Source organism: Leopardus geoffroyi, chromosome C2 (genome assembly GCF_018350155.1).
Source record: "Leopardus geoffroyi isolate Oge1 chromosome C2, O.geoffroyi_Oge1_pat1.0, whole genome shotgun sequence".
NCBI lineage: Eukaryota > Metazoa > Chordata > Mammalia > Carnivora > Felidae > Leopardus > Leopardus geoffroyi.
The window spans coordinates 36,567,961-36,592,155 of record NC_059333.1 but is presented as its reverse complement, the minus strand read 5'-3'; the positions used below and the strand labels follow the sequence as shown (position 1 = coordinate 36,592,155).

Sequence of the window (24,195 nt, the reverse complement as noted above, 5' to 3'; positions counted from 1 at the left end):
TACAGAAATGCTTGAATTTAACCCCGAGGTTTCCATTATACAGTATTTATGTAAGGTAGATTTGGGGCCCCACATATGGATTTTAGAAAAAGTGTCACAATTCATTGTGACATATGCATCTCCACTTGCAAGCCACTACTAGACTATTTCCACAAATTGCTTCTGTATTGATGATTTCAAGGGAATAGTTTTAAATTTTAAATTGCCCTGATAATATGTTTTTCCTTTACGACATGTCTTTTTTTGTATTTCATTCTGTGTGTGTTTCTGTGTGTGTTCTTTTGGTTGATGCTTGTCTCCTCCCCTCTTCTCCCAATTCCCGCAGGAAACACCCTAGGAAATTTTAATGGTATTTAATGATTAGCTGCCCAAAACCATATATTTTAGAATATAGCTGCTGTGGTTCTAGATTATTTTTTCTTTGATCCATAGGTTGACTCAGAAGCCATGAATTTCTAATTTGTTTGCATATTGCAATGTTAACAAAGAAATGTACCTGGATATTTGTTAAATTTCCTGGAATTAGAGTTTGGCCCATAACTTTCTTCAAACTCTCAACAAGATCTACAACCAGGTAAGTATGACTCAACGGGCAGAGTAATCTAACCCTGAAGCACATTTTATTGAAGTATTATGAAAAAAGAAGGAAGGGAGGGATGGAGGAAGGAAGAAAGGAGAAGGTACAAGTAAAAATAGAATATAAATGCTTTCCAGGTCAAGACACTCAGCATCATTAGCAAACCAGAATCCTCATTGGTGACCACTCGTAGTTACTACTCCTTCCCTTCTCACCAAAGTAACCACTACCTGGCATTTAACATTAATGTTAATAAATTAATAAATTTAGTTATTAATAAATAAATAGTTTAACAAGTTGTCTGCTTTATATATATGAAATATACAATCAATATTACTTACATCTGATTTATTTCATCAGTTTAATGTACTATGAGATTCATCCATGTTATTTAGGTATATTAATTTGTTATTTTACATCACTGTAAGGTATTCATTACATGTATATAACACTTAGGAATACATCTGTGTTGATAAGGATTTGGGTTCCAGGATTATAGTTATAAATAATGTTGTTATGTTATTATGTAACTCCTTTTTGTAGGCAGTATATACTCATTTATGACAGTCCTGGCCAAGGAGTAGAGTTGCTGCATCAAAAGTTAGCATAAATTCAGTTCTTCTGGATACTGCAAAAGAGTTTACCAAAATCTGTATAACCAGTTTACATTCCACCAGCATGAATGAAGGCTTCTCATTATAGTATTAATTAGCGTTTGTCTGAAGACTAAAAAAGTAAACATCTTTCCATATGCTTCTTGTCCATTGGTTTTTTTTTTTAAATAAAGTGCCTCCCTACTTTGTCACTGATTGGAACAAGCAGTTCAAGGACTCTCAGCTGATTCATGAGCTGATAAGTAGAAGTGTTCTAGGGAATAAGTCTCTCTTCTCTCTTTACTCTTAGATATTGACTCTATCAGTCATTATTCACTATCACTTCTCTAATGCTATCAAAAAGGTTATTTTTTAGTAGTTTTCCAAGTTTTTCCTAATTCTTCTCAGTAGGAATCTGTTAGTCTGACTTACCTTGACCTCCTTTAATAGAAACAGAGAATACAATTCACTTTTCAGCAATGTCAAGTATTTTTGTTATTTCTAGAATCAATTATCTAGTCTAAAATTTTCACTTACCAACTTGCATGATTTGACAAGGAAGAGAATTGTGTTGAATTTTTTTTTAATTTCCAAATGTTATAATTTTGGATCCAGTGTAAGCCCTATTTTATTCATAAAATGGAATAAAATACTATTTTTCATCATTTTAAAGTTTATAGTTTTTGTTAATCCCTTACAGAAAGATAGAACTAAGTGAAATTTTAATTTATTAAGATGCCATTTCATTTAATATTAACTTTGTAATTTTGATGCTTTTAGAACAACTTCAACACATGGAAAAGTTAATAAGCTTAGTAGTTAAATAAGAACAGATTCTAAATGAAATATTGGTTGATTGATTGGGCAGAAGTTTACCTAGTAAATTAGATGCCACAACATACCATATTCTGTGCTATGCAGAAACCATCAGTCTAAGCAAATATTGATATTAATTTTTATACCAGAGTAGCATACTTTGGTCTTACTACATTATAATCCTATTATTGCACAAACACTGGATTGATTATCCAGAGTGATCATACACATTGTTCACAAGAAAGACCTCTAACTAACTTCCAGCTATCTTTAATATCAAAAAGGCCAAATGCAATTTCTTAATTGATGTATAGTTGACCAAAAGCCATTTTTAATGAAAGTGAACAAGAAAAAGGCAATTTTACAGACTACTGGATTAATTAATTTTAATAACATTTATATTTATATGAATTTTTAAAAATCACATAAATGACTAAAACAATAGCCTAATTGATATAATTATTACAAGCAACGGCTTGTAATTAGCAGCGATTAACTGCTACTTTTGTTACAGCAGGTCTGATTTGATTATGCATGGTTTAAAAGTTACTTGATTTAATTATTTGTTTTTGTCCTTGTTTATAATTTATGTCATAGGACCATTCTCTATACATTCAACACCATGTTAAAAATTCATTTTCTAGATGGGAGATAATCTTTCCATCAATTGAAAGTTCAGTTTGAGCTCTTATTTTATCTATGGCTGCATAATTTAAAAGGTTATAAGAGCTAGTCCACAGAACATATTATTTAGCATATTATTTTCACCTATTTTCTCTTTAGCACAGACTATTTTGTAAATTTTACCACTAATTTTATAAGTATAATGCTTTGTTATAGTACTTCATACAAGTGTCATTTACAAATTAGTAACATATATAATCTATTGTGAAAACAATTTGCACTATAATAAACATATTTTTTAAACATAATTGATATAATTTTTATCTTTGGCAACAATTCATAAAATATTTATTTGTTTTAAAAACACTTAAATATACTGGCATTTGTCAAGCCTCTCGTTTCTTTTGCTTTGAACTGTCCAATTTATGTGACCTTCTGTTAGCTTTTGAAAATATGCTCTCAACACTCAGTTCACCACTGAGTTCCAATTTGTGATACACAGAGGGAACTCTAGGAGTCCATTTAGATGACAGATAGAAACATGTTCTTTTTCTTTCACTGACTATCACTTTAAGAACATAATAGGGGGAATGTAGCTTTCACAATATCCCTGGATTCTCAAGAATTCTGTGTTCAGCTAAATCCATTGAAAATTATAAGACTGTAGATAGCTGATTTCCCCCACTTTAATCAAATGTATTGAGTCAATTTTGTATATTACATGTATTCAGTATCCATTGCCAGCTTTCAAAAGTGTGTAATTATTGAATAATTTTGATTTTAGATCAACTGGAATTAACCTCCTTTTAGATCCCTATTTTAAAATTTTTAATTCTATAATATTCTATTGAAGTCAGTAGCTAGAGACAGTCCATTAATACACCCAAAATAATTAAGAAACATTTATATATGCCACATTCCTCAAGAATCAACTGTATTGAGAAATAACTTTTGCCAAGAAAATATTCTTAAGAATCCTCATTCCCTCTATAATTAATGAAGTTAGTTAAGCCCCCCTTCTTTAGCTTGGGCCTGTATGCAATCACATTGGATTTAAAAGAGCCTTTTTCTATAATCAAGCACTTTATAATTTCAGACCTAAGGCATCTTTGTGAATAAAATGCCTATGAACAACAATGTTGGGAATTACATCTGGTCAATATGCGCTCTTTGTAGAACTATGAGAAAGGTTCTTCCTCAGCAGTGAACTGGTAAGGTGAATAATTCACGTAAGAATTGACATTGCTGGAGGCCAAATTGCTGAAATATTTCTTGATTAGAATTATAAGAACATGAGAGATTTTTGGAGAGAGAATAAAGGTCATTTGGTCCATCAAGGCATATCCTTTTTAGTACTCCATTTCCCCAAGGATGGCATCTAATTGTTTCTTGAATGACATTCCTGCTTTTTGCCTCAACAACTTTGCCTGCAGGCTCGTCTAAGCATTTATTATTCTCAACATGAAAAGGTACTTTCTGAAATATGTGGTGAATTTATTTTTTAATTTCCATTTATGTCTTTCTGTCCTATAATCTGTGTTGAAATGGAAATAATAATTTGGGTTGACATTATCTGTGGCAGTTAAGACTTTATATGCTTCAAATCAGACAGCTCCAACCCTGTCCTTAATATTATATGCCCAGATTTATAGTCCTAACAACCAGCACTGCATAGCAAACAGTGGTAGGGGTCCCAGTGAGAACATTTAATACTTTGAAAATTCACAATCCCTCAAGTATATAACTTTCTTTGCAAAATAAAGACTAACACTTACTGAAAATAACTGAAAAGTAAATGAATTAATTGGTGTGTAATTCCCTGTCACTTGCATATGTGCATTAATATATATATGTATACACATGTTTGTATATACATATATACACATACATATGTGTAATATATATGTGTGTGTACAGGTGTATGTACACACCCAATTTAGTTTGGGTGTGTGTATCCTGATTTTTTCCTTGAAGGAGAGTAATGAGAAAAACAGCTAGAAGTTTAGTGCTCCCTAATAGATATTTTATTCTGTATTTTTTTTACCCAATATCAAATAATGATTTTATCATTTTTGGCTAAGTATTTACAAAATACAAAACATAATGATCAAAACTTCCACAAATTTAGAAATATGCATGTAAAATACATCATATTTTCAAGTTAACTAAACGTAAAAATTTACTTTACACTATTTTATAGACACAAAGAAGTTAAGTCTGAAAACTCATACTTAGTGAGATCCTAAACTGCAACTGGACACCCTTTTTGTTTTTGTTTTTGGAAATGTTAGGAAGGGGAAATCGTTACTTACCCAATATACAATTCTCTTTTTAACATTAACCAAATATTAGAAGATCAACCATTCTGTTGCAATGACACTGTTTGTAGTTAGCCAAATGTTATAAATGAATTTTATATGTTATCAAGAAGTTTCCATTACAAAGAAGGTTAGATCTGGAATGAGCAGTAATCCAGGTTAACCAATTAGTTAAATCAATCATTGCCTAATATTATACCAGCCACAGTGAGTAGTTCCAGTAGATCCAGTTAGATGGAGGTTCAGAAGTTTGTTCCCACTTGTGAAAAACAGTCATGTGTTTTCCCTTATTTATGCATGAAAAAACATGTATCTATTACTGGCGATAGCAAATTGCCAATCAGAAAAGAATTTAAGACACATGAAAATGTGAAATAGAGTCCTCTTAAAATGGGAACTGAAGCCCTGAAGAGCAATCTAAATTTCCATTTTTCAGTTACACCACCAGTGAAACTTTACATTGTTTGAACCAATTTAGTTTGGGTGTTGTTAATTGCAAATGAAAGCATTCAAGCGGGTAATCTAAATTTTATTTTTAAATTAAACTATACCGCTTTAGTTTTTAAATAATATTTATGTGCTTCATGTCTGTGTGAGCCTGGATATTCCTAGTTATCATGTTACTCCATAAACTATATTTTCAAGATCATGATAAAATCATAAATAAAGATATTTCAATAGCAGCAGTGTAAAGGTAGGCAACACACATGTGCAGAGATAAACACTAAAAAAGAGGTAGATGGACTAGGGAGCCCATGAACATGGTCTACTGGCTGGTCCTGGCAGCATGTTGACTTCAACAATAGCTAATTGAAACATCACATCTCATGTTAGCTGATTCTTTTTTTCAATCATATAGTATGGTCTGTATTAGCACAGTTACCCCACATAAATTTATCCATGGGATTGACCGTTCTTTTACAATACCCTGAATTACAGTGTCAGTTTAGACTTCTCACTTGTGAATTACATCTAAAAAAGGACATAGGTGAAGAAAAATATTTTCTTTCTTTTTTTTTTTTTTTTAAATCAGGGTCCTTGTCATTAGATTTTATTGTCATAAGAGTAGGAGAAATTTTCCTATGATCATGAGAGATAGTTTAATCACAAAGGAAGTGGAAAGTTATGACAAGAGAATTCTTTTTCTTTTATCACAAGAGCAGCAGGACTCTCCTTTATCCTAAATAAAGTGAATCTCTTTTCCCATCTTTCCTTTTGAAACACTTTTGGAATAGAGGATCATAAATTTTAGAAAGGAAGAATATGATTCTGAAACAGTTTAGAATTTCTAGGCATATTTTCTAATTTGAAAAATTGTTTAATTTCTAAGATCACTTTTCCAACTATAAAAACCACCCTAATGTTTTAATCCCTAATGGCTGAGGCATTAGAAAACTTAAAATAGAAAAATAAAGTATTTCATAAATTTATTTATCCACTCCTGTGATTCCTTGAGTTCAGCATACCGAAGATAGGACAATATAAAATCTTAATGTATGCAATATGTGCAACGTAAAATAATGTAAGACTTTAGAGTAAAAAGAACTCTTAAGATTTAGTCAACAGTCATTAGTTTAAAATCACAAGTGAAAATTGACTTCTTAATGGATGAACTATACTTTACAATTTTTATCACGCTATGCACACTACGCAAGCTATCCAACTTCTGATTAATTTTATGTTGCCCCTTGATGTGGAACATCAATGACTTTATTTCAAGTTAACAAAAACTGGTAGCAGTAACATGACTTGTTTGTGTATATTCCCAAACTTATATATTTCTTTTTATGAAAATTATACCATTTTCTAAATATTTCTAATAATAGAAAAACTGTGAACTCAATAAATTTGCGTCAGGTCAATTATTCTAATACATAAATGGACTGACCTTCCACCTTCAAAATATTTTAAATAAATTTTTGTCATAGCAATAAAGCTTAGAATATGAATAAACATGCACACTTTTAAAGATTTAAATATTACATATATTATTCAGCCATTTTTCAATGGTTAACAATTTCATATAGTTAATAGAGTACCACCTAACATAGTTAATAGAAAGGTACTTTATTTGCTAATATGTTTGGAAAGGCCAAAAATCATGAGTATGATTAGAGAATTGTATAAACCCCTGTCTTTAATAATTCAGTCTAAATAGTTTGTGTTATTTGAAGTAAATGAAGACATATTTGCTCTTTATGTGTAAATTATTTCAGCACAATTACAAGTTCGTCATTTAGAATGAAGTGTAAAGATTACTGCTATAACATGAGGTTCATGCTTACCACATACCACAGTTATTCTAATAAATGACACCAGATTTCTAAAACAAATAATTATCTGTGAGTAAATTGCACTTTGGCTTGACATTGCCTCCCACAGAAGCTGGCATATCCCTTGCCAATCTCTTTCTTCTCCCTGATCTATCCCTTTTCAACAAACACATTTAACAGCTGTGGATACAAACAAGGCACATTTGGCAAAAGTAGGAACCAGATGCCAAAGTCTGAATGTATGTTCTATTCAAAGCATCAGGGCCTGTTGCTAACTCCTTGGTGTCACCTCTGTTGGCTCCTTTTCTTAATTGTATACTGGCAGGCAACAGAGGCGCATCTGGAGATTTTGACGAGGTCATGTAGCTGTGGTCTGGTCTTGGCTACCTTGTAAGATTGCAACCATTTTGAGGTAGTTTCCTATTTCTAAGAATGTGTTAGTAGAAAACTATATGAAAACACTACACACAAACACACACACACATGCACACACACACACACACACACACACACACACACACACTGTTATGAAACATTAAAAGTGCTCGTTGAAATAAAATTCCCAAATTTAAGAATTTCAAATTTTTGCCTGAGAGCAAAACACTGCTATCTGAAACAGTTAAAACACATCCTTGCAAAGTATATTTGAACATATATAAGGTACGAATTAATATTAAAATCTGCATGATAAATTATTTTCGCTACCTGGGCAGAGGATTAGCAGCCTGTCATAGCTCAGATTCTCTTCTGCCTGAAGCCAACTTGTATGCATGGAGTTATTTGGAATTTGAGCCCAGGGAGGAACAGAATGGTGGGGTGGGGGGGGGGGACAGGTACTAAAATAGGAAGGGTAGGAAATCCAGCAAAAAGGAGGCAACTCCTGATTAGTACTAGATCCCACAGTGCTTTTTGGGGACCCTTCTGAAATATTTTTTCCAGAGATGCACATTTGAGGGAGGAAAGAGGGAAACATTGGTTTTCATTCCCCAGTGGCTAAGAATTATTTCCTGCTCTCCCATGCCACCTGGAAATTTTGGGTTGTGCATGTGTGAATGTTGACCAGATTACTGTCGTCTTCCTATTGTATGTAAGAGAAGAAAACAGTATTTTACATGTCATGGGCTTATGTCAAGGCATTGTCAAATTACAACCAAAAGTTGATGGGTTCTGGCATCAAAGGTGGGATTTATGAGATTTGAAATGGTAAATAAACAGTCCCAAACACCGAGCTACCAATAAGGAAAAAAAAAAAAAAAGCTTCTATTTAATTTGGAAAGCCGTAGGCACTAGAAATCACACGGAAGTAATTGTTGTAAAAATGTTTATTTAAGATGTTATTATCAAAACACATTTAAAGCACCTTAATTTATTGAAGACAATGTATTAAGAATTCTTAGCTCTTTATATATATTGTCACATCAATGCTCACAATAACTCTAAAAGTAGATATTCTTATCATTATGGTTTCATTTTATAGTTGAGGAAACTAAGAATACAGAAAAAAAGTAAGGCGGTTTTCCCAAGATCATTCAGATAGAGAAGCCCCAAACTGGAATTTGATTTTTTCTGAATAATGCACAAAATTCAGTCTCTGTTAGCAGAGACCCTTCTTCACCAGTGACTTAAAGATCTGTTCCTCAGCACAGATGAAATGTCTTGTTCATTCCAGTGAATAGATGGTCTTCTGAAGTTGCTCCACTCACAAATGCCTAATGCTGGACATACATGATGCTCATGCTTCTCCTTCCTTTCTTCTTTCCCCAGCTCAGGTGACCTTCCAGTAGTGTCTCCTAGCTTCTCCCCTAAGCGTCATCCCCCCGCCAGCAGGCACCCATTCATGCGGTTAGTTTTTTATGGTTTTCACAAAAAGAATTGGCAAATAAACCATCTCAAACCCAAACAAAAAAGATGAAATATTCATTTCTCTTAGCGTTATTGAAATAACAATCTATTCTTCAAAGTAATGATGGGTGCTGTTGACTTACTGGAAAAGGAAAAATGAAGGAAAAACAGACAAAAATAAAGGAACTAAATAATCAATATTATTATCTACCATCACTTTATATGTGGAATAATCGATTTCTACAAACTGTTTTTTAGAGTTTTGTTAAATTTAGGTTTAGAAACAAGAAAAGAACAAGGGTGAGTTAAATGTGCATTGGATAGCATAGATAATTTGATTTATCTAGTGTGGTAGCACATAGTATAAATTAAAATGAGGATATACACAGAGGTATATGGAAGAAAGCTAACAGTTATCTTCAATCTCACCTAGAGGAAGAATTTGCATTTTATAGACAGAAGCAAAATCAGTCTAAGTCCTCAAAGAGGAGTGTGGGAGCATATAACATTTGAAAAAGAAAATCCTAACAGCAATGTTAGAGTTTGGTGTGAATTGAAAAATCAAAAATCAAATGACTGAAATAAGAGAAACAACATAGCTGATTTCTGTAAAGTGAAATATGAGTTTGTAGGGATACAGATTTATTAAAGACAAAATTGCCAAGATTCATTAATGGGAAGAGTTGTGGAATATATGGATATATGTGATTTTAAGTCACATATGAGAGAAACAAGACTTACTTAGAGTGATAGAGATATTAGATAGGACTGAGAATTTCAAAGAAAATATGTGGTGCACACTAATTTATTATTTTATTTATTTAAATTTGTTTTGCTATATAATTCAATCCATTTTGGATTTGTGAATGAATCAGCAAAAATGTATTGATGAGTAATATAAATGAATGACTCTCAGAAGACAGGAGAGAATATTGTACATTATCAAACCCAGAAAAAGAAGGAAAGAAAGAGTAAGGGAAAGAAGGAAAGAAAGAAAGAAAGAAAGAAAGAAAGAAAGAAAGAAAGAAAGAAAAGAAAAGAATATAAATGGCTGATCCCAGTAGAAAAATAAATATAAAAAGAGTTTAAGACAGAATTGAGCATACTACAAGCCTTCAGATGTTTTTCAAGTTAATGATTAAAGAAAAAAAAAAGAGTAACAGCGAAAGAGACGTAAGGTAGCCAAAAATAGAATAGGAGAATCAGAGATATTATCAATATAGAAAAAATAGTGGCATTGGCATCCAATCCTGCAAAAAATCCAAAAATATATATATGAAAAAAAGAAACCTTAGTGTGAAGTAACTTGACATCATAGAATGATTCCAGTGGCACAGAAAGAAAGAACACTAGAATGCAAGAGATCAGCAGGTATACAGAAAAATACAATAGAAAGCTATATCAAGTTAATTTTACACTAACATAGGAAATGTGTTTTACCTGATTCATCTTTTAATCTCTCAAAATTCATTGTGGAGATACTTGAATAAAGCAAATTCTTACGTGACACAAAATGTTGTTACTGAAACTTTATAAAGTGAGCAAAATAAATGAAACATGTAGTTGTACTTCTGAGAGCTAGCCATAAAATATTAACACACTATGAGGCAAAGAAAATACCTCAATAAGATTGATATATTAAAATATATAACTGTTTAACAGATTAAGGAATTGTAGAAGTTTTCCAGATAAACATGTAAAGCCCTTTAATTGTAGACTTCAAAATTTTAACTTGGCCAATGAATATAAGATACATAATTACATATGCAGTCCATTTTGCTAAGTAACAGGACTCCAAGCATTTGAATAGATTTTTGTCTAGTGAAAGGATTAACAAACTGACAGCTATTCTCCTGCCTCCTATGAGTTGGAAAAATGGTACTGATGTTTTAAGACATACATTTTTGTTGTTGTTGTTCAGTCAGAACTTAAAATATACTAAGAATTCCAGGCCTCTGAGAAGGTTATTGAGAAAGCAGAAGATACTATTTTGACATATGAAGCAACTAATAGAAATCTCTTTTCTATACTGACATTCGGGTTTATTACCATACTAATAAGGGAAGCAATATATTGCCATTTCTACTTTATAGTCATGAAGGAACTATTTTAAATATGAAGCTACATATTATTGATTGGGAAACTTAAAATATTGAAAATTAAAGATGTTGTTTCATGTAAAAAACTACATGTTCGTCAGTTCAAACCAATGATACTTTAATATGGTTTAAGTTTCATTTTATTAAACACGTAGGTATTATGCTTGAGAAGGGTGGTTCTCAGAAAAATTATGTTAAAAACTTTGCTTAAGATTTGAATTTTAATTATGAAGTGCCCTTGTTCCTTTAAAATGTGCATTTATTTTAACACACACAACAGATCAATGTCCACTGGTTGAATCATTTTTTTTTTGTATTTTAATGATAAAGCTGTAGGTGGTTTCAAGCAATATTTTTGCAATTTTAAAGTCGAAAACTTTTACATTATGAATACTAAATGGTCAAGAACTAAACACGAAGGGATGAAAAAAGGAGTAGCAGATGGGAAGGATGTGAAGCCAACCATACTTAAGGAGCTGAAGCCAATTAGAAAGGTATCACCGAAAGCTATTCCTCAGCCAACCTAAAATGGAGAGCAAGTATAATAATAAAATGCCATGGTTGATAGTTCCTAAGGCCTGTGGAATGTCAAGAAGCAGTAAGAGTGCAATGTTAGCACCTTAATAAGCAATTTATGAGTAATTCAATGCAAGACTGTTTCTGTTTTTGGATTCTAGATCGAGCACTGGATGAAATGGAAAACAGTTGGGCAATGCTATTAATCTGTGCACTAACCACATGTTCAGATAGCTTCTGTGGGGCTGATAATTGGCAACAGGTTAAAAATGGAAGATCATTACATGTTAAGGATTTAGAAAATGTAATGGTGTGTTCCTCCAGAGAAAGGAAAAAAATGAACCTGTGGAAAAACTAAGGATTGCTGAACAAGCAGCAAATCATTTCATTATTAGTTTGCTGTGGTAGATTTCAGATTTGTATGAAAAATTAAAGAATCAAATATATAATTATGAACTTTACAAGCTACTTGGAAGGAAAGCAAATATTTTGCATCTAAGAAAAACCTGTAAAACACATTTCAAATAATTTCTCAGTAATTGTGATGTAAATGAGTTCATACATTGTTTGGGTTTGAAATATGCGTAATGAGATTTGCTTTCAGTTTGTGTTCTAAAGCATTTTTGAGATGATATGATAGCTTATATGATAATTTTAGTCATGCAGTATGGCTGATCTCATTGTTTAAGAAACTCAGTCTTTGTAAAGAAGTGGAGTTATAAAATATTTCTCTCTATTAATTATTTGAAATAATTTTAGCATATTTAATATAAAAGTATTCACTTTAAGTTCTTCTAAGGAAAATCACTGTAAAACTATACATTATTCAAACTGGTTGCTCATCAGATGCTTTGAAGTATATTTTTTCAAACTAAAATAACATTATACATTCATATTCATCTACATAGATTGAACATTCATATGTGGAGATAAAACAATGTAATTGAAATTTAAACATTATGACTGAAAAACTTTGGGGAGAGTAAATTAGGAAAACATGTTCTGCCTTCTTTGACTTAATATATACTAAACTTACAATATATTAACTAAAGATTCTTTTCCAGTGGAAAGCTTACTTGTATATGAAGATTTTAAAAACTCTGTGTTTACCTGGACTGGGCACTCATTTCACATAGAGAGCAAAAGTAAGTTAATCACAAATAAATGTTAATTTTAAGACTAGAACCTAGTCGATACTTTTAGGTTAATAAAGAACTGTATATATAAAGATTCTGTATTAGAATGAGAATAAAGTAATTGCTGTTCCCTAAATGAATATTGATATGTGCGAACATCTGTATTTCTGACACCTGTTTTGTTTTTTTTTTTCAATATATGAAGTTTATTGTCAAACTGGTTTCCATACAACACCCAGTGCTCATCCCAAAAGGTGCCCTCCTCAATACCCATCACCCACCCTCCCCTCCCTCCCACCCCCCATCAACCCTCAGTTTGTTCTCAGCTTTTAAGAGTCTCTTATGCTTTGGCTCTCTTCCACTCTAACCTCTTTTTTTTTCCTTTTTTCTTTTTTCCTTTTTTTCCCCCTTTTTTCCTTCCCCTCCCCCATGGGTTTCTGTTTCTGACACCTGTTTTTAATATTGTCTATGAACTACTAAATTTTTCTTACTTTCTGTAAAGTTGTTTAAAATATAAAAATGCAGTTACACATTGGAAAATATGTTATCACCTGGAAGGTTATAAATGGTATTATCTTTACCTTATTAATGCAATCATCACTATTGCTTTCAACTGGAGAAGCAAAAAGATGCAAATAGCATTAGAGTTTTACGTACTGTCTTTCTATTAACCTATATTATTTTCCTCACAGAGGAAAAATACATTGAGACAAGAAAGTGCATTATTCATCTTGGTTCTGTTAATAATTATGCTTTTATCTACCTATGAGAATTGAGATAGCCTCTTTGGTCATTACTTCTGCCTTTAGATTATCAAGATTTTCCAAAAACTTGTGAAACACAGACAAAGTGATTAACCAGCTATACTGGAGACAAGTGTACCACTCTTGAAGGGCACTATAGCACCACAGGAATTTAAATGAGATACAAATAAGTCAGTCAGAGAAAGAGAAAGACAAATATTATATGATTTCACACATATGTGGAATTTAAGAACAAAACACTTGAGCCTAGGGAAAAAAAAAAAAAAGAGACAAACCAAGAAACAGACTCTTAAACTAAAAAGAACAAACTGCTGGTACCAGAGAGGAGGTGGGGGTGAGTTAAATAGGTAATGGGGTTTGGGGTGTATGGGTGGTTCAGTCGGTTAAGGTCCGACTTTGGCTCAGGTCATGATCTCAAGGTTTGTGAGTTTGAGCCCTGCGTTAGGTTCTGTGCTGACAGCTAGGAACCTGGAACCTGCTTCTGATTCTGTGTCTCCTTCACTCTCTGCCCCTCCCCCACTTGTGCTCTGTCTCTCTCTCTCTATCAAAAACAAATAAATGTAAAAAAAAAAATTTAATAGGTTATGGGGATTAAGGAGGGCACTTGTGATGAGTACCGGGTGTTGTATAGAAGTGTTGAATTACTATACTGTATGCCTGAAAGTAATTTTACACTGTATGTTAACTGACTGGAACTTAAATTAAAAATAAATAAATAAATAAATAAATGAGTTAGAGAAAGTCTTTGTCAGTCAAATGCCTGTCCAGAAAAAAGGAACATGTAGCTAGAAGTAGAACTTTGAAAAGTCACTTAGGGTAAAGGCCCATATGATCCCCTCAATGCGTGTATAGCCAGATGATACCACTTGTTTGCTCAGCTACTTCTAAGAAGGCTGGACTTTCACACCTATGAGACATTTGTTTGGGTAAGTATAGTATGCAGGTTTGGGTCAACAATTCATTTACTTAGGACAATGCACTAGAAGCTGAGTACTTCTAGTAGAGAAGTACTGGGATCTCTCTCTCTCTCTCTCTCTCTCTCTCTCTCTCTCTCTCTCTTTCTTTTTCTTTTCCCCCTTCCTCTCATCCTCATGGTGCTTAGATGCTTTTCTCCATAACAGAAATATTTAATAAATGCCACTTAAACAGACACGACCCGTTATTAATTAGCTTACTTGGCTGTGTAGTAGTTTGAATGGGTTCTGAATCATCTCTAAAATGCTATGGGTTGAAGATTAATAAATGTGCTAACTACCTGTCTCCTCTTCATTTGTGAAGCATTCACAATTGCCACAAAAGCATTAGATACCTACAAGACCCGGCTCTGTACTGATTTATTTACCAAATGATCAGATCAAAGAAGCCTCTCTCTGAGACGCAGGAACAGCATACCATGTTCTTCAGATTTTCCTCTCCCACTTTAACCTGGGGTTAAGGGATAAAATGAAAGCTTCCTGTGGTCTTTAGTAGTTTCATACTCTGATTTCCAGAGGCGATCCTATCATGTGCTATTATCTTTTTGGCTATTTAATGTAAACGTGTTAAAAATAATCCCTCATTTATAAGTGCTAATTCCCACACTACTCTGCATATTCCCTTGAATTACTAGCACTAAATATGTAATTTTCTCTTACTATGAAACAGTGGTTTTGTATGTGCAATTATTGTGAAGAGGAGGACTACTGTTATTTAATAGTCTGCTTAGAAATAATAGGTATAATTTGATTTTCAAGCCATCTGTGCTGTTTAGTATATTCATAAACTGGACCCTAATTATCTTTTACATATGAATATAAGGAACTTGGTATGTCTTCAGTGTTCTGTGATTTTCCCCCCAGATTTTAACCATGCCAATCAAGGGAAGACTGCATGTTTTAAAAAAAAATGGAACTTCACTAAAATTGTTCACCATATTGGAAAATTGACTCACCAATAGACTCTGTTGGTGTTAGAGTTGTGGTACAGCATACCACAAGCAATTTGAATTTTTACCTCCCTCAGGGTGATCCTAAGTAGAAATGCAGGCTTCTAACTATGTTATTATATCTTATAGTAGAATCATGTCTGAACATTTATATACTGATGCACATTATTTAATATAAACGATTTCCTTCTGTTTACCCATAGGAATCCTAGGATATTGCATTGATTTTTAAAGTATCTTTTAAGTTGTTTATATTTTCTATGAATTTCACTTCACAATTTTAAAGTGGTATCACATAATGTTTATTATAAAATGGGACTTTGAAACCGATATGTGTCCTGAGAAATATTGCTCTGAATTAATCTCATTCCCATTTCTCCCCCAAACAGTTTCACTGTGTCATTTCTAAGTAATCTGCCCTGACACTCCATAACGTTCTTGCTTTAAGTATTGCTATTCCTGAATGTACTACTTCATCTACATCCCTCTTAAGTAGATTTATTAATTTCTTTCTCTTATATTCTATGTACCAATGCCATAAAGGAGATATAGGTAAAACTTTGTTTCACGTTGCTGCTTGCCAGTGGTCTCCCATCCTTCCTTCTTCATGTATAGTCCAGTGCATGGAAAGGTCATCAGAGTTCACTGCATTTCATCCCTTCATGTTATTGTCATTTATTGAAGTTCACTTATGAGTTCAGTACCTAACTCACCTTGTCTTTCTCCTCCACTACTCTTCTCATTATCATTGATGACTTAAACCATCACATCAGTGATCCATCTAAAATTTTATTGTTTCAGTTTCTTTACCTCTTTCTCCAGGGCAGTAATCTTTCTTGACAAAATCATAGGCCCCCAAAACACTTGTTTATATTTTTGTCTTTTCATTATTGACTTCAAATATTACTTCTTTTATCCATCATAGTCAAAAAGTGAAAACAGCCCAAATATCCATCAACTGGTAAATGGCTAAACAAATTTTGGTGTATTCATAGAATGGAATATTATTTGGCGTATTAGTTATATTAATTAAAAGAAGTACCAATACATACTACAACACAGGTAAACTTTGAAAGAATTATGTTAAGTTAAAGAAACCAGACCCAAAGACCATGGATTTCATTTATATGAAAAGTTCAGAGAAAGTAAATATTTAGGAAAAATATCAGAATAGTGGTTACCTGGGATGGAGGTGGGGATAGGGATTAACTGCAAAAGGGCAGGTGGAATCTTATTAGACCTCTAGGAATGTTCTAAAACTGGGTTGTAGTGATTGCTGCACAAATTGGTAAATTTACTGAAAACTATTGAATTGTACACTTAAAGTAGGGGAATTTGTTACATAAATTATACTTCACCAGCCTTATGTGCCCCTTCCTTCTTAACCCAACCTAGAGCTAATTGTCATTCTCTATAACTAACTGAAAAATGTGGCTAACTCCATTACACTTCTCCTCTCTGATGCATTAATCCAACTTTTTAAAGCTGCTGACTGTTCTTAGCGAACCACACGAAGTGCTAAGTATTTCAAAATTATGATGAAAAATGTCAAGTTCTTATCACCACTGCTAAACAATCATACCAGACTTCTTTAGTAAAGTTATTTTCTGAATTTCTGTTTTACAACATCCCCTGTTTCGTCAGTCTCCTCTAAGCCAACTCGTCCATCACTCCTTTAAGCCAACTTGCCCATCACCCTGCTACTACCCTTGTCATTTCACTCAGCTTCCTGTACCTGAAACCACACACTATGCTTTCATTCCTATTAGCATGGAATAATAAGTGATTGTCCCAATCTAAAGAAAACTTCTCTATTTACACCTCTATTACCCATATTACCAACCCATGTTCTATTACCCATCCTATATTACTAGCAAAAACAAAACAAAACAAAAGTAATCAAACAGACATCCCTCAATCCTGTACTTGTATCAGTTTTCTCCTTTAACATAATTTTATTCCTTTCCACGGAACCATTGACATTGTTATGGTCATACAATTACCATTGTCATATACCATTCTTTAGTGGTCACCACCTACCTAAAGAAAATTTTGTAAACCCCGTATCATTCAGTTTTTGTCCTCTCTCTCTATTCCCCTTTCCAGGGCTCAAAAAGTTGTGCCAGCCTATTGTTTCTGTTTCATCCTAATTGTTCTTCAGTACACTATAATTAGGCTACCAGTATATTGTAATTCCTCTACCATTAAAATTAACAGCTCTTATTAAGGCCAACATTAACATATTTTATTTTGTCAAAATCAATGCCTGGTTTTCTGTCTCTTCTTACTTCTTAACAGTATTGTATGTTACTGGAAATTCCCTACTTCATGAAAGTCTGCATTTGGTTTTCAGAATACCACGTGCACATAATTTTACTCCTATGTCCCCAGTACATGATTTGAAATTTCACTGCCAGTCCCTCTTATTCTTCCTCAATTGTCTCCAAATTTATTGATTTCATAATTCTAAAAGTTGCAAAATAAATACATTTTAAATATTTACCTTAAAATAACTATGCTACAGTACTTTTAAAAATATATCCTTTGGAATCTAAATGTCATAGGTATTCAATATTTATCATCATCCCTTGGGAAAAAATACTAAGCTCTTCTTTACAAGTAAAAAGTAATTAAATGTTTTTTTTCTTCTTGAGCTTGAATTTATTCCACTTCCTCAACAAAATTTTATCCTAATATATTATTTACTCTAGAAAGACTTTTATTGATAATCCTATTATAGTTTTCAGCCCCAAAATTATGTAGATAAAGTAAAAATAATTTTTGAAAGTTTAGGTTATCATAAATTCCTATACATTAAAAATATATCTTCCAGGAAAATTATTAGATTAGAGTTACTCAAAACAACATAAATATATTGCACACTTTGATATGTAACTTTGAAGCAAAAAGAATAGTGTTGTATTTAAAATACACTTCTTTTTTTTTTAAGTTTGTTTATTTTGAGAAAGAGAGAAACTGTTAACAAGGGAGGGGCTACAAAAGAGGGAGAGAGAGAATCCCAAGCAGCCTCCGTACTGTCAGTGAAGATCTCACAAACTGTGAGATCATGACCTGAACTGAAATGAAGAATTGAACCCTTAACTGAGCCATCCAGGAGCCCCTAAAATTCACTTCTTAATGAGATGAATGGATCTCGATAATATATTGGATCATCTACCCATTGTTCATTTCTATAGATTTAAACACTGGAAAAAAATTATTTCTTTAAAAAAATAGGAATTTGAGGAGTTTTTAATAGGAAGTTTTCAGAATTATATGACAAAAGGCGTATCATGACTAGTAAAAAATAACATTCTTTTGGCTAATGATAGTTAAGGTTTTATTTTAACTTTGTTGAAATTAAAGAATTAGAAACCAAATAAATCACAAAAATATTTGAAAGCCCAATCATTTAAATTATTCACTTTCACAGTTTCTGGGAAGGAAGTATACAAAAAAAGTTTTTTTACTTAGAGTTACCAAGTGACTTAATTTTATCTGTTATCCTTTCATTTATAGGTACATTTTTAAAGCTGCCATAATCAAAAAGGATTGTGAAAATTGAAATATCATTAATTTAAAAAATATCTTCAATAATATCATGTTTGATGAAAGTATTTTTATCTATTCATGTGCTTTCCTTATATTTTTGGCAAAATTCAAAAATGCAGATTTATCTCTTTCAGGTTAGGGAAAATGTTTGCTATATAACCTAAATTGCAGAAATAATCAACCAAAGCAGATTTAGTTTTGCAACTTTACCCTTTAAAATATTACCTGACAGGGTCTAGTTAGAGAAGATGACCAGTTCTCACAATTTATTAAAACTATAACTTCATTTCTAGAAAGTCTTCAGATTCCTTCCATTATACCAGATACTGTTTTCTTTTTTATCCTGTGTCATTAGGAGCCAAAAGGACAGGTGAGAATCTTGCTTTCCAATTTAATAGAAATTTCTTATATCCCATGGTGGAAGGATTACTCCCTTGGTTACCAATAAGACCTCTTAAACCAGCAGAGCTCAGATTCAGGGTCAGACTTCTTAAACCAGCAGAGCCTCTTAAATCAGCAGAAGTCCAGATTTTGGGGTCAGAGAATAAGCATTTTACAAGTGGTTTTCAGTTGTAATAGTGATATATACTACCCCCAATTCCATTCCGTAGTTCCTGGACTCATGTATTGTGGCTCTGCAAGAGACAACATAGTATATCTTCCACTGTTTCAGTGCAGATAGGACTGAAAACCCACTTCTTAAAATTATGCTCACAGTAAGTGCAGTAGGTGAATATTGAATAGGCTGCTGAATAGCCCCCTGACAGAGTAGTTGTTATGGAAAGGGTCTAATCAAATCATTATGCCACTAGATGTAACACTGGAGTAACAAGTTATGATATTATGTCTCACGTACAAACAACATTGGTCATTGCTGCTGTAAGAAAAGACACCCAACCATCAATCACTATAGATTTGATGAAAGGAGGCCATGTCTTTGAGTTCCTGCTTAACCTATACTCCTACTGCCACGGCTATTTTGTCCATGAATTCATGGCTGCATGTTATAGGCTAATTTGTGTTTTCCCCGAAACTTAAATATTGAAGTCCTCACCCCCAGTACTGTCAGAATGTGGTTTTATTTGGTGATAAAATCTAAAAAGAGGTAATTAAAGTAAAATGAGGCCCTATTGACCTTTGTCCTTATTTTAAAAAAAAAGAAGAGAGAGAGAGATAAAAAAGAGAGAGGAAGTGAAAGAGAAAGATTTTAATACAAACAAGGTCAGAGAGAGGGCCAGTGAAGGCAAGGGAGAAAGCAGCCATCTACAAGTCAAGGAGAAGCTCTAAGAAAAACAAACCCTGCTGAGCCTCCAGAATTGTGAGAAAATAAATTTCTATTGTTTAATACACCCAGTGTGTGGTCCTTTTTTATGGCAGCTCTAACAGACTAATACATTGGGGTAAAAGGTAACTCATACCCACAGGCCAAGTCATTATTGAACATTTGATTTTAAAATCCTTCTCATCAGGTAGGTTCTTTTGTATGTGATCACACTCTCAAACCCTAGGCCCATTTTCAGAGGTCTATTATTTTATCAAAATCTCTGATTTCATTAACAGGTGATTGTTTCCTCTGATAGAGCACAGTTGCAAGTCAAGGTTTATTTGACATAAAAAGAAGGACCTTATTCCATATTTCTCAGGAACATTACTGTAGTTTTCTAATTCGGGTTTTCCACGGAACTGTTTGGGTTATACAGATCAATTACACATCCAATTCATTTCTAGGGAATAGATGATCAATACAGCACTGGATCAGATCATTCTGAATGCCATTTTGCCCTGCTGTCTATCATAGTAACTCTGCCCTTCTTGCTCTTGTTAAATACCTCCTAATTAGATTATGCCACCATGAGGTCCCATTTCAATGGCATCATCTTTGACTTTTATCACTAATATATGGGAAAGGTCCACTACGGTAATTTTTTAGAAATACTGGTGCAATATTCAATGATCTATTTGTCCAGTGTATTTCTCCTAATGAAGTACTTACTTTACTCTGTATTTGAATTCCATAGTAGGTTATACGTCATATGTGATAAAACATGACAATGTTTCTATTTTCCTAAGTATTTAAACTTCTTTTTATACATCATACAAAGACAGAATCAGCTTCCTGTAGTCACACAGTGACATGCACTCAGAAGCCCCGCACAATTGGCTTAATGTTCAGCTGCCCAAGAGACAATGCAGCATACATGTTAGCAAAGGAAATAAGTACAATATCTGTCCTCCCTAATCCTTGCCTTCCTGTTTTCATATAGCATTTGTGAGGCCCCATGAGCACAGTATTTCAGGTGACCCACAATTCATGGAATTCAACAAGAAAGAAAACAAGTACAAGGTAAGTTGTTACATCTATGATTGGAAAGCAAGGGTGCTGACAGCCCTGAGGGATCATACTTTCTGTTCAAGCTAAGACTTAATTCAAATTTTGAAGATGGCAATAGCATTCTAAAAAACCTGAATGACCAAGGAACCCTATCCCGTCCTATCTTGCTTGTGTTACTTCCCTGTGTTTGTTGATAACCACACTGAAAATGATGTCATCAAAAAATAGGGAAATATGGCATCATCCAGATTTTCCCTACTCATCAGCAAACCCGAAGGAAGAGAGTGTTGAAAGAATATGCAAAGTATGAAGAAATAGGATAAAAGCAGTCGAGCTAATCTGGAGCAGTATTCTGAGAAAATGAAATACATGTGCATCAAGAGCTATGGAATACAAATTTCAGTGATTCTATATGGGTTAAATGCTCCTATATATGTATGGAAAACTGAATTTCACAATATAAAAATGAACCTTAAAATCCATGCTAATAATTTAAAATTTCAAATAGCAAATAAGTTAATACTACAGGTCAAGAGAGAGCCCAAAAAGGGAAAGGTCTTATAATATTTTTAGTGACTTTAACAGAACAGTTTTTCTACTTTTTGAATGAGGATATGTCACATTTTTATTTTGCACTGTGTCCCACAAATCATGTAGCGGGTCTTGTATCAAAGTATTGCTGGGATCTTAGCCATAATAGGCCACTATTGAATCTGGGTTTCAGGCAATCAACAAGCATATGATTAGAAACATAACTAGGTAATTGCAAAAGGCATGTAAAGGGGTTCAGAGCATGAGACCCCAAACTTGTCACTTTGACATAAGAAATTATTTTGAACTGAAGGCAACTGAAAAGAAGCAGTCACAGGATAAGCTCTGTGTCCTTCCCTTATCTTCCTGAAAGGTGAACATAAATTTCCCTTGTGAAGGTGTACCTCACCTGTTTCCTCTACCAGGATGGAGATAACATCTTTATCACTAGAGTTGAGATGGCACCGAGAAAGGGTCTCTATAAACAAATTTTATTAACTTGCCCTTGTCTTCCATAGTTTCCCCATATATTTGTATTTCCCCATATATTTATTTCCCATGGTTTGCTGTCCCTAAAAAATCTAAAAGCTTTTTCTTTTGTGTGTCACTTCTTTACAAATTTATTATCCTTTGCTAAGATGCTATTACAAGCCCAAGTTCTAACTACCCTTTTGAGTTAGTCATCACTGGGGTTTCTCTGCTGACGATCATTGCATGTGTAAGAAAGTATTTTTATTTTGTTAATCTGTCTTTTGACAGTCTAATTTGGAGGGCCTTATCTGGAGAATCAAGAAAAATAGAGGGAGAAGTGTTCACTCCCCTATATATGTGATCAAGACTTTTTTTTTAATGTTTATTTATTTATTTTGAAAGAGACAGAGACAGCACAAGTTGGGGAGGGACTGATAGAGAGTGACAGAGAATCCCAAGCAGCCTCTGCACTGCCAGGTTCGAGCTTGACATGGGGTTTGAAACCACAAAACTGTGAAATCATGACCTGAGCTGAAACCAAGAGTCGGACATGCAAGTGACTGAGCCACCTAGGCGCCCATGGGCAAGACTGTTAAATATATCACAATGGCATGTTCAAACTCGTTATATCTTATCTTGATATATCAAGACATAGGATTAGTATTTGTTCCCACATGTATGTACAAATATAGATATCTGTATACCATGTAGATCTATGTATCTATCAAGTCTTTTGTAATTTTCCTGAATTTGATTTTGTGATCAACTATTCAAGTAGTGATAAAATCTGGCTGTAATCATAAATCTAGAAATTTTGTGAAGTCATTACAGTGTGTTCCCCACCTCACACCATCCTCTCCCAAAAAGAAAAAAACTTTATCAAATAAAAAAAAAAAAGCTACAAATGACGTTTGGGATACTAGAGTCATTTGAATCTTCTATATATCACCATTGCAACTCTACATATCCAGATGTTTCCCAGTCAGTACCCTTCTACTTACTACCTTCACATCTTGGTCTCCACATTCAGTTGATTGGTAGTGAGTTACATGGGTTATTTACCCTGATTATCATGAGGATGTAGGGCTACAATTATATAATGGATATAGGAAAGAATGTTTCACATACAGGTGATCCAGCACAACTTCTCTTGGCTGGCTGTAACTGTAAATGGTCCATACAACAGCTATAGCCTGCTAAGAGTAGGAATCAGTATATGGTAGGTATGGAGAAGTGGCACTCAGTTCTCTTTAAGGAAGGTTTCAGAAAGTGTCATTAGCAGATAGCCTCTAGCTGTCAACTTCTTCAGTGTTGGCTTCAGCTGCACAGATTCACTTCTCCCATGTTTCCACTCTTCTAGAAGAAGCTTCATCTGATGGCACAGGTATAGAAGCCTGGCCATTTTGTACTGGCAAAGGGTAACTCCAAAAGGCAACCTTTGCCCCAGAACTCACTGCTGGGTTGGTCAAGACTTTATCATGCCTATATTGTGCTCTCTCTTTGCCTGATCTTGCTTCCTGTTTCTTCTTTCACAAGGGTCATCCTTAATATAAATCCTGGACCCCAGACTTCTTACTTTCTCTTCTGAGGAACGCAACCTTTATTGATGAGACTCTGGGTCACTCCAGCAGGTAAGCTACTTAAACCAGTAGAATTACTAGCTAGGGATCTAGAATGAGCTTAGGAAGGCAATGATGAATGTCAATTATCACCCTGGGACCAACTGCAGCATTAAGAAGGCTGTAGATCATCTCAGTAACACTCTTCCTATGCTGTTTGATTTTTTTCTACTGCTGTAAAGAAGGTGACAGTAACATTCTTTTTGTA

The 24,195-nt window shown here is 33.5% G+C and overlaps 1 long non-coding RNA gene across 1 annotated transcript; it reads left to right on the top strand.

Annotated features, from left to right (window-relative positions):
- The first annotated feature begins 436 nt into the window (after positions 1-436).
- LOC123576073 lies at positions 437-23,968 on the top strand. The gene is made up of 5 exons (XR_006701151.1): positions 437-574; positions 11,473-11,636; positions 12,723-12,803; positions 21,299-21,378; positions 23,905-23,968. It is a non-coding gene; the product is annotated as an uncharacterized LOC123576073 (long non-coding RNA).
- The last annotated feature ends 227 nt before the right edge of the window (positions 23,969-24,195 follow it).